This window comes from Mesoplodon bidens (genome assembly GCF_964165515.1).
Source record: "Mesoplodon bidens genome assembly, contig: HAP1_SCAFFOLD_47, whole genome shotgun sequence".
Taxonomy (NCBI): Eukaryota; Metazoa; Chordata; class Mammalia; order Artiodactyla; family Ziphiidae; genus Mesoplodon; species Mesoplodon bidens.
The window spans coordinates 684,876-700,239 of NW_027671336.1; the positions used below are offsets into that span (position 1 = coordinate 684,876).

General features: G+C 44.0%; 1 long non-coding RNA gene across 1 annotated transcript in view; it reads left to right on the forward strand.

Annotated features, from left to right (window-relative positions):
* Positions 1–224: 224 nt before the first annotated feature.
* Positions 225–15,364, forward strand: part of LOC308611550 — a 412,721-nt gene continuing 397,581 nt past the window's right edge. Inside the window, exon 1 of the long non-coding RNA XR_014014963.1 lies at positions 225–281. This is a non-coding gene — a long non-coding RNA (uncharacterized lncRNA). The remainder of the gene's footprint in view (positions 282–15,364) is intronic.

Genomic DNA, 15,364 nt, shown 5'->3' on the forward strand with positions numbered 1-15,364 from the left:
TGATGACATGTGTCATGGAGCTTTGTGATGGCAAGGGCACGGAGCAGTGTGATTACAGGGGCCTTGGAGCATTGTGATGACAAGTGTCATGGAGCCTTGTGATGACAAGGCCGTGGAACATTGTGATGGCAAGGGTCATGGAGCATTGTTATGACAGGGTTAATGGAGCATTGTGATGAGAAGGGCATGGAGCATTGTGATTACAAGGTTTATGAAGTATTGCCATGACAAATTTGTGGACTGTTTTGATGAAAAGCGCGTAGCACATTGTGATGACAAGGGTCATGGAGCATTTTTCTGACAAATTCATGGAGCATTGTGATGACAGGGTAAATGGAGCATTGTGATGACAACATTGTGGAGCACTGTGATGACGAGCACATGGTGCATTGTGATGACATGTGTCATGGAGCATTGTGCTGACTATGCATTGAGCATTGTGACGACAACGGTCATGGAGCATTGTGCTGAGAAAGGCATAGAGTAGTGTGATGATAAGGGTCAAAGAGCATTGTGATGAAAATTTCATGGAGCATTGAGGTTAAAAAGGTCACAGAGACTGTTGATGACGAGGGCATGGACCATGTGCTGACAAAGGTCATGAAGCATTGTGATGACTGGAGTCACGGAGCATTGAGATAACAAGGACATGGAGCATTGTGATGACAAGGGCATGGAACATTGGTCTAATAAGTTTCATGGATTATTGCAATGACAGTTGGAATAGCGCTATGTGATGACAAGGGCATGGAGCATTGTGAAGACAAGGTCATGCAGTATTGTGAAGACTGGTGTCAGGGAGCATTGTGATGACATATGTAATGGCCCATTGTGATGACAATGGCATGGAGCATTGTGATTCCAAGTGTCATGGAGGATTCTGATGACAAAGTTAATGGAGCATTGTGATGACAATGGCTTGGAGCATTGTGATAACAAGGGTCAGGGAGCATTGTGCTGGCAAGTGCATGGAGAATTTTGATGACACGGGTCATGGAGCATTTGGATGACAAGCTTGTGGAGTATTTTGATGACAATGGCATGGAGCATTGTGATGAAAATGGCATGGGGCATTGTGATGATAAGGCATGGAGCCTTTTTGTGCCAGGGTTCAAGGAGCATTCTGACGACAAGAGTCAGGGAGCATTGTGATGACAAGTGTATTGAGAATTGTGATGACAAAGGTCATGGAACATTTTGATGAAAAGGGCATGGAGTATTGTGATGACAGGCATCATGGAGCGTTGTGATGACAAGTGTTATGGAACATTGTGACCACAAGGCTTTGGAGCATTGTGATGACAGAGGTCATGGATCATTTTGATTTCAAGGAGCATTGAGCATTGTGATGACAAGGGCATGAAACAATTTGATCCCAAATTTCATGGAGGATTGTGATGACAATGGTAATGTATTATTGTGATGACAAGTTCATTGAGCATTGTAATGACAAGGCCATGTAGCATTTTGCTGGCAAAGGCATGGAACATTGTTGTGACAGGTGTAATGGAGCATTGGGATGACAAGGGCATGGATCATTGTGATGACAAGCGTCATAGAGCATTGGGATGAAAATGTTCATGGAGTATCGTGATGACAAGGGACATGGAGCGTTGTGATGACAGGGCTCATGGAGCATTGTGCTGAGAAAGGCATAGATTATTTTGATGACAAGGGTCAAAGAGCATTGTGATGAAAATTTCATGGAGCATTGAGGTTAAAAATGTCACAGAGACTGTTGATGAAGAGGGCATGGACCATTGTGATGACAAAGGTCATGAAGCATTGTGATGACCGGACTCACGGAGCATTGTGATGACATGGGTCATGGAGCATTGTGATAACAACGGCATGGAATATTGTGAAGACCAGGTCATGCAGTATTGTGAAGACTGGTGTCAGGGAGCATTGTGATGACATATGTAATGGCCCATTGTGATTACTATGGCTTGGAACATTGTGATGCCAAATGTCATGGAGGATTCTGATGACAAAGGTAATGGAGAATTTTGATGACAATGGCTTGGAGCATTGTGATGACAACGGTCAGGGAGCATTGTGCTGACTAGTGCATAGAGAATTGTGATGACAAAGGTCATGGAGCATTCTGATGACAGGCTTGTGGAGTATTTTGATGACAATGGCATGGAGCATTGTGATGAAAATGGCATGGGGCTTTGTGATGAAAAAGGCATGGAGCCTTTTAGTGACAGGTATCAAGGAGCATTCTGACGACAAGAGTCAGGGAGCATTGTGATGACAAGTGTTATGGAACATTGTGATCACAAGGCTTTGGAGCATTGTGATGACAGAGTCATGGATCATTTTGATTTCAAGGAGCATGGAGCATTGTGATGACAAGGGCATGAAGCAATATGATTCCAATGTTCATGGAGGATTGTGATGACAATGGTAATGCAGTTTTGTGATGACAAGCGCATAGAGCATTGTAATGACAAGGTCATGTAGCATTTTGCTGACAAAGGCATGGAGCATTGTGATGACAAGTGTCATGGAGCCCTTTGGTGACATGCGTCACTGAGCATTGTGAATACAGGGGTCATGGTGCATTGGGATGACAAGTGCATGGATCATTGTGATGATAAGCGTCATGGAGCATTGGGCTTAAAATGTTCATGGAGTATAGTGATGACAGGGATCATGGAGCATTGTGATGAGTAGGGAATTGAGCATTGTGATGACAAGAGACCCGTATAACTCTGTTGTCAGCGGTCATAGTGTGTTGTGATGACCGTGGTCATGGAGCATTGTGATGATATTGGTCATGGAGCATTGTGATGAGAAGTTCATGGAGCATTTGGCTGAAAATATTCATGGAATATTGTGATTACAGGGGTCATGGAACATTGTGATGACAAGGAAATGTAGCATTGTGAATAGAAGACAATGGAGACTTGTGATGACAAGTCTCATGGAGCATTCTGATGAAAAGGGGCATGGAGCATTGTGATTACAGGAGTCTTGGAACATTGTAATGACAAGGGCATGGAGCATTGTGAGGAGGCCATGGAGTATTCTGATGACATGCCTCATGGAGCTTTGTGATGACAAGTGCATGGAGCACTGCGATTACAGGGGTCTTGGAGAATTGTGATGAAAAGGGCATGGAGCCTTGTCATGATATGGTTCAAGGAGCGTACTGACGACAAGTGTCAGGGAGCATTGTGATGACAAGGGTTATGGAGCATAGTGATGAGAAGATCATGGATAATTGTGATGATGGGCGTTATGGGGTGCTGTGATTATAAGTGTTATGGAACAATGTGATCAAAAGAGTGTGGAGCATTGTGATGACAGAGGTCATCGAGCATTTTGATTTCATTGTGATGACAATAGCCTGAAGCATTATGATGATAGGCATGGTGCATTGTGTTGACAGGGTTCATGGAGCATTGAGATGAAAAGGGGCATGGAGCATTGTGATTAGAAGTGTCTATGAGCATTGTGATGAGAAGGGCAAGGAGCGTTGTGATGACAAGGGCATGGAACATTCTGATGTCATGTGTCATGGATCTTTGTGATGACAAGGGCATGGAGAATTTTGATTACAGGGGTCTTGGAGCATTGAGATGACATGTGTCATGGACCCTTGTGAATGACAAATTCGTGGAACATTGTGATGGCAGGAGTCATTTAGCATTGTTATGACAGGGGTAATGGAGCATTGTGATGAGAAGGACATGGAACATTGGTCTGAAATGTTTCATGGATTATTGTGATGAGAGTGGGCATGGAGCATTGTGATGACAAGGTGACGGAACACTGTGATACATGAGTCAATGAGGTTTTTAATGACAAGGACATGGAGCATTGTGATGAGAAGGGCATCGAGCATTGTGATGACAAGTGTCATGGAGCTTTGTGATGACAATGACATGGAGCCTTGTGATGCCTAGGGTCATGGAGCTTTGTGATGACAAAGGTCATGGAGCATTTTGATGACAAGGGTGTGGTGCATTGTGATGAGAAGGGCAGGGAGTATTTTGGTGACAATGTTATGCAGGAATTTGATGAAAAGTGTAATGTAACATTTTGAAGACAGGGGTTATAGAACATTGTGATGTCAGGGGTCATGGAGCTTTGGGATGAAAAGGATCATGGAGCATTTTGATGACGGGGGTTATGGAACATTGTGATGTCAGGGGTCATGGAACATTGTGATTATATCGGGATGTAGCATTGTGATGACAGGGGTCATGGAATATTGTGATTACAGGGGTGAGGGAGTATTGTGACGACTAGTGATGTAACACTGTGATATCTCTTGTGAGAGAGCATTTTGATGAGAAATGCATGGAGCATTGTGATTACAAGGTTTATGTAGCATTGCAATGAAAAGTTTGTGGACCGTTGTGAGGAAAAGCGCGTGGCACATTGTGATGACAAGGGACATTGAATATTTTTCTGCCAAATGCATGGAGCACTGGGATGACAATGGTCATGGAGCATTGTGATGAAAAGTTCACGGAGCATTGTGGTTCCAAATGTCACAGAGCCTTGTGATGACGCGGGCATGCACCATTGTGATGGCAAACGTTATGCAGCATTGTGATGAATGGAGTCACGGAGCATTGTGATGACAGGGGTCATGGAGCATTGTGATGACTAGGGCATGGAGCATTGAGATGACAGGGGCATGAAACATTGGTCTGACAAGTTTCATAGAGTATTGTGATGACAGTGGGCATGGTGCATTGTGATGACAAGGGCATGGAGCATTGTGATGAGAAGGTCATGGAGTGTTGTGAAGACAGCTGTCAGGGAGCACTGTGATGACATATGTCATGGTCCATTGCGATGGCATTGGCAGGGAGCATTGTGATGCCAAATGTAATGGAGGATTGTGATGACAAATATAATGGAACATTGTGATGACTAGGGCTTGCAGCATTATGAAGAGAATGGCCACTGAGAATTTTTATGACAAGGGCATGAAGCATTGTGATGACAAGGTCCTGGAGCATTGTGATGAGAAAATTATGGAGCCTCGTAATGACAAGTCTCATGGAGCATTTGATGAAAAGGGGCATGAAGCACTGTGATTACAGGGGTCTTAGAGCATTGTGATGAGAAGGGTCATGGAGCCTTGTTATGACAAGTCCATAGAACATCGTGATGGCAGGGGTCAAGGAGCATTGTAATGACAGGGGTAATGGAGCATTGTGATGGCAAGGGCATGGATCATTGTGATGAGAAGGCCATGGAGCATTCTGATGACATGCGTCACGGAGCGTTGTGATGACAAGGGCATGGAGCAGTGTGATTACAGTGGTCTTGGAGCATTGTGATGAAAAGGGAATGGATCTTTGTGATGAAAACGGTATGGAGCCTTGTCATGACAGGGTTCAAGGAGCATACAGACAACAAGGGTCAGGGAGCATTTTGATGACAAGTGTATTGAGCATTGTGATGACAAATGTCATGGAGCATTGTGATGAGAAGACAATGGATAATTGTGATGACGAGCGTCATGGGCATTGTGAGGACAAGTTTTATGGAATATTGGGATCACATGGGTTTGGAGCATTGTTATGACAAAGGTCATAGAGCATTTTGATTTCATTGTGATGACAATAGCATGAAGCATTCTGATGATGGGCATGGTGCAATTTGATGAGAGGTTTCATGGATCCTTGGGATGAAATGGGGCATGGAGCACTGTGATTACAGGGGTCTTGGAGCATTGTGATGACAAGGGCATGGAGCATTGTGATGTGAAGGCCATGGAGCATTCTAATGACATGAGTCATGGAGGTTTGTGATAACAAGGGCATGGAGCATTTTGATTACAGGGGTATTGGAGCATTATCATGCAAACGGCATGGATCATTGTGATGAAAAACGCATGGAGCCTTGTCATGACAGTGTTCAAAGAGCATACTGACGACAAGAGTCAGAGAGCATTTTGATGACAAGTGTATTGAGCATTGTGATGACAAAAGTCATGGAGAATTGTGATGAGAAGGGTCATGGAGCCTTGTGATGACAAGTCCATGGAACATCGTGATGGCAGGGGTCATGGAGCATTGTGAGGAGAAGGGATGGAGCATTCTGATGACATGCGTCATGGAGCTTTGTGATGACACGGGCATGGAGCAATGTGATGAGAGCTTTCATGGAGCACTGTGATGACAAAGACATGAAGCATTGTGATGCCAAGGGTCATGGATCTTTGTGTTGAAAAGGACATGGAGCATTTTGATAACAAGGTTGATGTGCATTCTGATGAGAAGGGCAGGGAGCATTGTGATGACAGGGTCATGGAGCAATTTGATGCAAAGGGTCATGGAACATTTTGATGACAGGGGTTATGGAACATTGTGATGTCAGGGGTCATGGATCAATTTGTTGAAAATGGTCATGGAGCATTTTGATGACAGGGGTTATGGAACATTTTGATGTCAGGGGTCATCGAACATTGTGATAATAATTGCATGTAGCATTGTGATGACAGGAGTCATGCAACATTGTGATGACAGGGGTGAGGGAGTATTGTGTTGAATAGTGATGTATCACTGTGATATCAGTGGTGAGAGAGCATTTTGATGAGAAGTGCAAGGAGCTTTGTGATGACAAGGTTTATGGAGCATTGTGATGACAAGTTTGTGGAGCGCTGTGAAGACAAGCGCATGGCGCATGGTGATGACATGTGTCATGGAGCATTGTGATGAGAAGACCATGGATAATTGTGATGACGGGTGTCATGGGGCATTGTGATGACGAGTGTTATGGAATATTGTGATCACAAGGGTTTGGATCATGGTTATGACAGAGCTCATGGAGCATTTTGATGTCATTGTGATGACAATAGCATGAAGCATTATGATGATGGGTATGGTGCATTGTGATGAGAGGGATCGTGGATTATTGAGATGAAAAGGGGCATGGAGTATTGTGATTTTAGAGGTCTTGGAGCATTTTGATGAGAAGGGTCATGGAGCCTTGTGATGAAAAGGCCATGGAACATCGTGATGTCATGGGTCATGGAATATTGTGATGACAGTGGTAATGGAACATTGTGATGGCAAGGGCAAAGAGCATTGTGATGAGAAGGCCATGGAACTTTATGATGATATGCGTCATGGAGCTTTTTGATGACAAGGGCATGGAGCAATGTGATGAGAGCGTTTATGGATATTTGTGATGACAAAGTCATGGAGCATTTTGATGAGATGGGCGTTGTGCATTGTGATGAGAAGGGCAGGGAGCATTGTGATGACAAGTGCATGAAGCAATGTGATCCCAAGATACTTGGAGGATTGTGATGACAATGGAAATGCAGTGTCGTGATGACAAGCACATAGAGCATTGTAATGAGAAGGTCATGAGGCATTTTGTTGACAAACGCATGGAGCATTGTGATGATAGGTGTCATGGAGCACTGTGATGACAAGCGTCATGGAGCATTGTGAATACAGGGGTCATGGAGCATTGGGATGATAAGGTCATGGATCATTGTGATGACAAGCGTCATGGAGCACTTGGCTGAAAATTTTCATGGGGTATTGTGATGACAGGTGTCATGGAGCATTGTGATGACAGAGGTCATGGAGAATTTTGATTTAATTGTGCTGACAATAGCCGGAAGCATTATGATGATGGGCATGATGCATTTTGATGACAGGGTTCATGGAGCATTGAGATTAAAAGGGGCATGGAGCATTGTGATTAGAGGGGACTTGGAGCATTGTGATGACATGGGCATGGATCCTTTTGATGAGAAGTCCATGGAACATTCTGGTGACATGAGTCATGGAGCTTTGTGATGACAAGGGCATGGAGCATTGTGATTACAGAGGTCTTGGAACATTGTGATGACAAGTGTCATGGAGCCTTGTGATGACAAGGCCGTGGAACATTGTGATGGCAGGAGTCATGGAGCACTGTTATGAAAGGGATAATGGAGCATTTTGATGAGAAGGGTATGGAGCATTGGGATTTCAAGTTTTATTGAGCATTGCGATGACAAATTTGTGGACCGTTGTGATGAAAAGTGCGTGACACATTGTGATGACAACGGTCATGGAGCATTTTTCTGGCAAAGGAATGGAGCATTGTGATGACAAAGGTCACGGAGAATTGTGATGAAAAGTTCATTGAGCATTGTGGTTACAAAGGTCACAGAGCCTTGTGATGATGCGGGCATGGACCATTGTGATGACAAATGTTATGAAGCATTGTGATGACTGGAGTCAGGGAGCATTGTGATGACAGGGGTCATGTAGAATTGTGATGACAAGGGCTTGGAGAACTGTGATGAGAGGGGCATGGAGCATTGGTCTGACAAATTTCATAGATTATTGTGATGACAGTGGACATGGTGCATTGTGATGACAAGGGCATGGAGCGTTGTGATGACAAGGTCATGGAGCGTTGTGATGAGAAGGTCATGGAGTATTGTGAAGACAGGTGTCAGGGAGCATTGTGATGACATATGTCATGATCCATTGCGATTACAATGGCAGGGAGCATAGTGAGGCCAAATGTCATGGAGGATTGTGATGACAAATATGATGGAGCATTGTGATGACTAGGGCTTGGAGCATTATGATGACAAGGGCCATTGAGAAATTTCATGACAAGTCTTGAAGCATTGTGATGACAAGGTCCTGGAGCATTGTGCTGACAAGCACATGGAGCATTGTGATGAAAAGTGTCATGGAGCACTGTGCTGAGAAAGGCATAGAGCATTGTGATGACAAGGGTCAAAGAGCATTATGATGAAAATTTCATGGAGCATTGTTGTTAAATAGGTCACAGAGACTGTTGATGATGAGTGCATGGACCATTGTGATGACAAAAGTCATGAAGCATTGTGATGACTGGAGTCACGGAGCATTGTGATGACAGGGGTCATGGTGCATTGTGATAACTAGCGCATGTAGCATTGTGATGACAAGGGCATGGAGCATTCTAATAAGTTTCATGGATTATTGTGATGACAGTTGGAATGGCGCATTGTGATCACAAGGGCATGGAGCATTGTGATGACCAGGTCATGCAGTATTGTGAAGACAGGTGTCAGGGAGCATTGCGATGACATTTGTAATGGCCCAATGTGATGACAATGGCATGGAGCATTGTGATGCCAAGTGTCATGGAGGATTCTGATGACAAATCTAATGGAGCATTGTGATGACAGTGGCTTGGGACATTGTGGCGACAATGGTCAGGGAGCATTTTGCTGACAAGTGCGTGGAGAATTGTGATGACAAGGGTCAAGGAGCATTCTGATGACAAGCTTATGGAGTATTTTGATGACAATGGCATGGAACATTGTGATGAAAATGGCATGGGGCATTGTGATGAAAAAGGCATGGAGCCTTTTCGTGACAGGGTTCAAGGAGCATTCTGACGAGAAGTGTCAGGGAGCATTGCGATGACAAGTGTATTGAGAATTGTGATGACAAAGGTCATGGAGCATTGTGATGAAAAGGGCATGGAGTATTGTGATGACAGGCATCATGGATCGTTGTGATGACAAGTGTTATGGAACACTGTGAACACAAGGGTTTGGAGCATTGTGATGAAAGAGGTCATGGATCATTTTGATTTCAGGGAGCATGGAGCATTGTGATGACAAGGGCATGACGCAATGTGATCCCAAGATTCATGGAGGATTGTGATGACAATGGTAATGGAGTATTGTGAGGACAAGCGCAAAGAGCATAGTAATGACAAGGTCATGTAGCATTTTGGTGACAAAGGCATGGAGCATTGTGATGACAGGTGTCTTGGAACATTGTGACGACAAGTGTCAGGGAGCCTTGTGATGACAAGGCCGTGGAACATTGTGATTGCAGTGGTCAAGGAGCATTGTGATGACAGGGTTAATGGAGCATTGTGATGAGAAGGGCATGGAACATTCTGATGACATGTGTCATGGAGCTTTGTGAAGACAAGGGCATGGAGCATTGTGATTACAGGGGTCTTGGAGCATTGTGATGACAAGTGTCATGGAGCCTTGTGATGACAAGTCCCTGGAACATTGTGATGGCAGGGTTCATGGAGCATTGTTATGACAGGGGTAATGGATCATTGTGATGAGAAGGGTATGGAGCATTGTGATTCCAAGGTTTATGGAGCACTGTGATGACAAATTTGTGGACCGTTGTGATGAAAAGTGCGTGGCACATTTTGATGACAAGGGTCATGGAGCGTTTTTCTGGGAAAGGCATGGAGCATTGTTATGACAAGGGTCACGGAGCATTGTGATGAAAATTTCATGGAGCATTGTGGTTACAAAGGTCACAGAGCCTTGTGATGATGCAGGCATGGACCATTGTGATGACAGATATTATGAAGGACTCTGATGAATGGAGTCACGGAGCACTGTGATGACAGGGGTAATGGAGCATTGTGATGACAAGGGCTTGGAGCATTGTGATGAGAGGGGAATGGAGCATTGGTCTGACAAGTTTCATAGATTATTGTGATGACAGTGAACATGGTACATTGTCATGACAAGGGCATGGACCATTGTGAAGAGAAGGTCATGGAGTATTGTGAAGACAGGTGTCAGGGAGCATTGTGATGATATATGTCATGATTCATTGCGAAGAAAATGGCAGGGAGCATTGTGATGCCAAATGTAATGGAGGATTGTGATGACAAATATAATGAAGCATTGTGATGACTAGGGCTTGGAGCATTATCATGACTAGGGCCATTGAGAATTTTCAGGGCAAGGTCGTGAAGCATTGTGATGACAATTTCCTGGAGCATTGTGATGAGAAAACCATGGAGCCTTGTGATGACAAATCTCATGGAGCATACTGATGAAAAGGGGCATGGAGCATTGTGATGACAGGAGTCATGGAACATTGTGATGACAGGGGTAAGGGAGCATTGTGACGAATAGTGATGTAACATTGTGATATCAGTGGTGAGAGAGCATTTTGTTGAGAAGTGCATGGAGCATTGTGATGACAAGTTTTATGGAGCATTGTGATGACAAGATTGTGGAGCAATGTGATGACAAGCGCATGGAGCATTTTGATGACATTTGTCTTGGAGCATTGTCCTAACTAGCACATGTAGGATTGTGATGACAAGGGTCTTGGAGCATTGTGCTTAGAAAGGCACAGAGCATTGTGATGACAAGGGTCAAAGAGCATTGTGATGAAAAGTTCATGGAGCATTGTGGTTAAAAAGTCACAGAGACTGTTGATGATGAGGGCATAGACCATTGTGATGACAAACGTCCTGAACCATTGTGATGACTGGAGTCACGGAGCATTGTGATGATATGGGTCATGGAGCATTGTGATGACAAGGGCATGGAGCATTGGTCTAAAAATTTTCATGGATTATTGCGATGACAGTTTGAATGGCACATTGTGATGACAATGGCTTGGAGCATTGTGATGACAAGTGTCTGGGAGCATTATGCTGGCAAGTGCATGGATAATTGTTAAGACACGGGTCATGAAGCATTTGGATGACAAGCTTGTTGAGTATTTTGATGACAAAGGCATGGATTATTGTGATGAAAATGGCATGGGGCATTATGATGAAAATGGCATGGAGCCTTTTCGTGACAGGGTTCAAGGAGCATTCTGACGACAAGTGTCAGGAATCATTGTGATGACAAGTGTATTGAGAATTGTGATGACAAAGGGCATGGAGCATTGTGATGAAAAGGGCATGGAGTATTGTGGTGACAGGCATCATGGAGCGTTGTGATGACAAGTGTTATGGAACATTGTGATCACAAGTGTTTGGAGCATTGTGATGACAGAGGTCATGGATCATTTTTACTTCAAGGAGCATGGAGCATTGTGATGACTAGGACATGCCGCAATGTGATCCCAAGGTTCATGGAGGATTGTGATGACAATGGTAATGGAATATTGTGATGACAAGCGCATAGAGCATTGTAATGACAAGGTCATGTAGCATTTTGCTGACAAAGCCATGGAGCATTGTGATGACAGGTGTCATGGAGCACTGTGATGACTAGCGTCACGGAGAATTGTGAATACAGGGGTCATGGATCATTGAGATGACAAGGGCATGGATCATTGTGATGACAAGGGTCATGGAGCATTGGGCTGAAAATGTTCAAGGAGTATTGTGATGAGAGGGGTAATGGATCATTGTGATGATTAGGGAATGGAGAATTGTGATGACAAGAGTCTCGGATCATTGTGTTGTCAGGTGTCATGGAGTTTTGTGATGACAGTGGTCATTGAGCATTGTGATGATATTTGTCATTGAGCATTGTGATGAGAAGGTCATGGAGCATTGGGCTGAAAATGTTCATGGAATATTGTGAAGGCAGGGGTCATGGAGGATTGTGATGACAAGGGAATGGAGCATGGTGATGACAAGGTCCTTGAGCATTGTGATGAGTAGAACATGGAGACTTGTGATGACAAGTCTCATGGAGCACTCTGATGAAAAGGGGCATGGAGCATTGTGATTACAGGGCTCTTGGAGCATTGTGATAACAAAGGCTTGGAGCATTGTGAGGAAAATTCCATGGAGCACACTGCTGACATGCGTCATGGAGCTTTGTGATGACAAGGACATGGAGCATTTTGATTAAACGGGTCATGGAGCATTGTGATGAAAAGGGCATGGATCATTGTGATGAAAAAGGCATGGAGCCTTGTCATGACAGGGTTCAAGGAGCATACAGACAACAAAGGTCAGGGAGCATTGTGATGACAAGTGTATTGAGCATTGTGATGACAAATTTCATGGAGCATTGTTATGAGAAGACCATGGATATTTTTGATGATGAGCGTCAGGGGGTGATGTGATGATAAGTGTTATGGAAGATTGTGATCACAAGGGTTTGGAGCATTATGATGACAGAGGTCATGGAGCATTTTGATTTCATTGTGATGACAGTAGTATGAAGCATTATGATGATGGGCATGGTGCATTGTAATGACAGGGTTCATGGAACATTGAGATGAAAAGGGGCATGGAGCCTTGTAATTACAGGGGTCTTGGAGCATTGTGATGACAAGGGCATGGATCATTGTGATGAAAAGGCCATGGAACATTCTGATGACATGTGTCATGGAGCTTTGTGATGCCAATGGCATCGAGCATTGTGATTACCAGGGACTTGGATCATTGTGATGGCAAGGGTCATGGAGTCTTGTGATAACAAGGCCATGGAACATCGTGATGGCAGGGTTCATGGAGCATTGTCAGGACAGGGGTCATGCAGCATTGTGATGAGAAGGGTCATGGAGCCTTGTGATGACAAGGCCATGGAACATCGTGATGTCAGGGTTCATGGAGCATTGTCATGACAGGGGTAATGGAGCATTGTGATGGCAAGGGCATGGAGCATTGTGATGAGAAGGACATCGAGCATTGTGATGATAAGTGTCATGGAGCTTTGTGATGACAAAAGCATGGAGAAATGTGATGAGAGGGTTCATGGAGAATTGTGATGACAATGACTTGGAGCATTGTGATGCCAAGTATCATGGAGCTTTGTGATGACAAAGGTCATGGAACATTTTTATGACAAGGGCGTGGGGCATTGTGATGAGAAAGGCAGGGAGCATTTTGATGACAGGGTAATGCAGCAATTTGAAGAAAAGTGTAATGGAACATTTTGATGACAGGTGTTATAGAACATTGTGATGTCTGGGGTCATGGAGCTTTGGGATGAAAAGGGTCATGGAGCATTTTGATGACAAGGGTTATGGAACATGGTGACGTCAGGGGTCATGGAACATTGTGATGACAAGGACATGTAGCATTGTGATGACAGGGGTCATGGAATATTGTGATTAGAGGGGTGAGCTAGTATTGTGATGACTAGTGATGGAACATTGTGATATCTCTGGTGAGAGAGCATTTGGATGAGAAGTGCATGGAGCATTGTGATGACAAGGTTTATGGAGCATTGTGATGACATGATTATGGAGCACTGTGATGACAGTCGCATGGTGCATTGTGATGACATGTGTCGCGGAGCATTGGGCTGACAAGCGCATGGAGCATTGTGATGAAAAGGGTCATGGAGCACTGTGCTGAGAAAGGCATAGAGCATTGTGATGACAAGGGTCAAAGAGCATAATGATGAAAATTTCATGGAGCATTGTTGTTAAAAAGATCACAGAGACAGTTGATGATGAGGGCATGGACCATTGTGATGAGAAAAGTCATGAAGCATTGTGATGACTGGAGTCACGGAGCATTGTGATGACAGGGGTCATGGAGCATTGTGATAACTACGCATGTAGCATTGTGATGACAAGGGCATGGAGTATTCTAATAAGTTTCATGGATTATTGCGATGACAGTTGGAATGGTGCATTGTGATCACAAGGGCATGGAGCATTGTGATGACCAGGTCATGCAGTGTTGTGAAGACAGGTGTCAGGGAGCATTGCGATGACATTTGTAATGGCCCATTGTGATGACAATGGCTTGGGGCATTGTGATGACAAGGGTCAGGGAGCATTGTGCTGACAAGTGCATGGAGAATTGTGATGACAAATGTCATGGAGCATTCTGATGACATGCTTGTGAATTATAGTGATGACAATGGCATGGATCATTGTGATGAAAACGGCATGGGACATTGTGATAAAAAAGGCATGGAGCCTTTTCGTGACAGGTTTCAAGGAGCATTCTGACGACAAGTGTCAGGGAGCATTGTGATGACAAGGGCATGGAATATTGTGATGACAGGCATCATGGAGCATTGTGATGACAAGTGTTGTGGAACATTGTAATCACAAGTGTTTGCAGCATTGTGATGACAGACGTCATGGATCATTTTGATTTCAAGGAGCATGGAGCATTGTGATGACAAGGACATGAAGCAATGAGATCCCAATGTTCATGGAGGATTGTGATGACAATGGTAATGGAGTATTGTGATGACAACCACAAAGAGCATAGTAATGACAATGTCATGTAGCATTTTGCTGACAAAGGCATGGAGCATTGTGATGACAGGTGTCTTTGAGCATCGTGATGACAAGTGTCATGGAGCCTTGTGATGAGAAGGCCGTGGAACATTGTGATGGCAGGGGTCATGGAGCATTTTTAAGAGAGGGGTAATGGAGCATTTCAATGAGAAAGGCATGGATGATTTTGATGACGAGCGTAATGGGGCACTATGCTGACAAGTGTAATGGAATATTGTGATCACAACGGTTTGGAGCATTGTTATTACAGAGGTTATGGAGCATTTTGATTTCATTGTGATGACAATATTATGAATCATTATGATGATGTGCATGGTGCATTGTGATGACAGGTTTCATGGGTCATTGAGATGAAAATGGGCATGGAGCATTGTGATTACAGGGTTATTGGAGCATTGTGAGGAGAAGGGTAATGGAGCCTTGTGATGACAAGG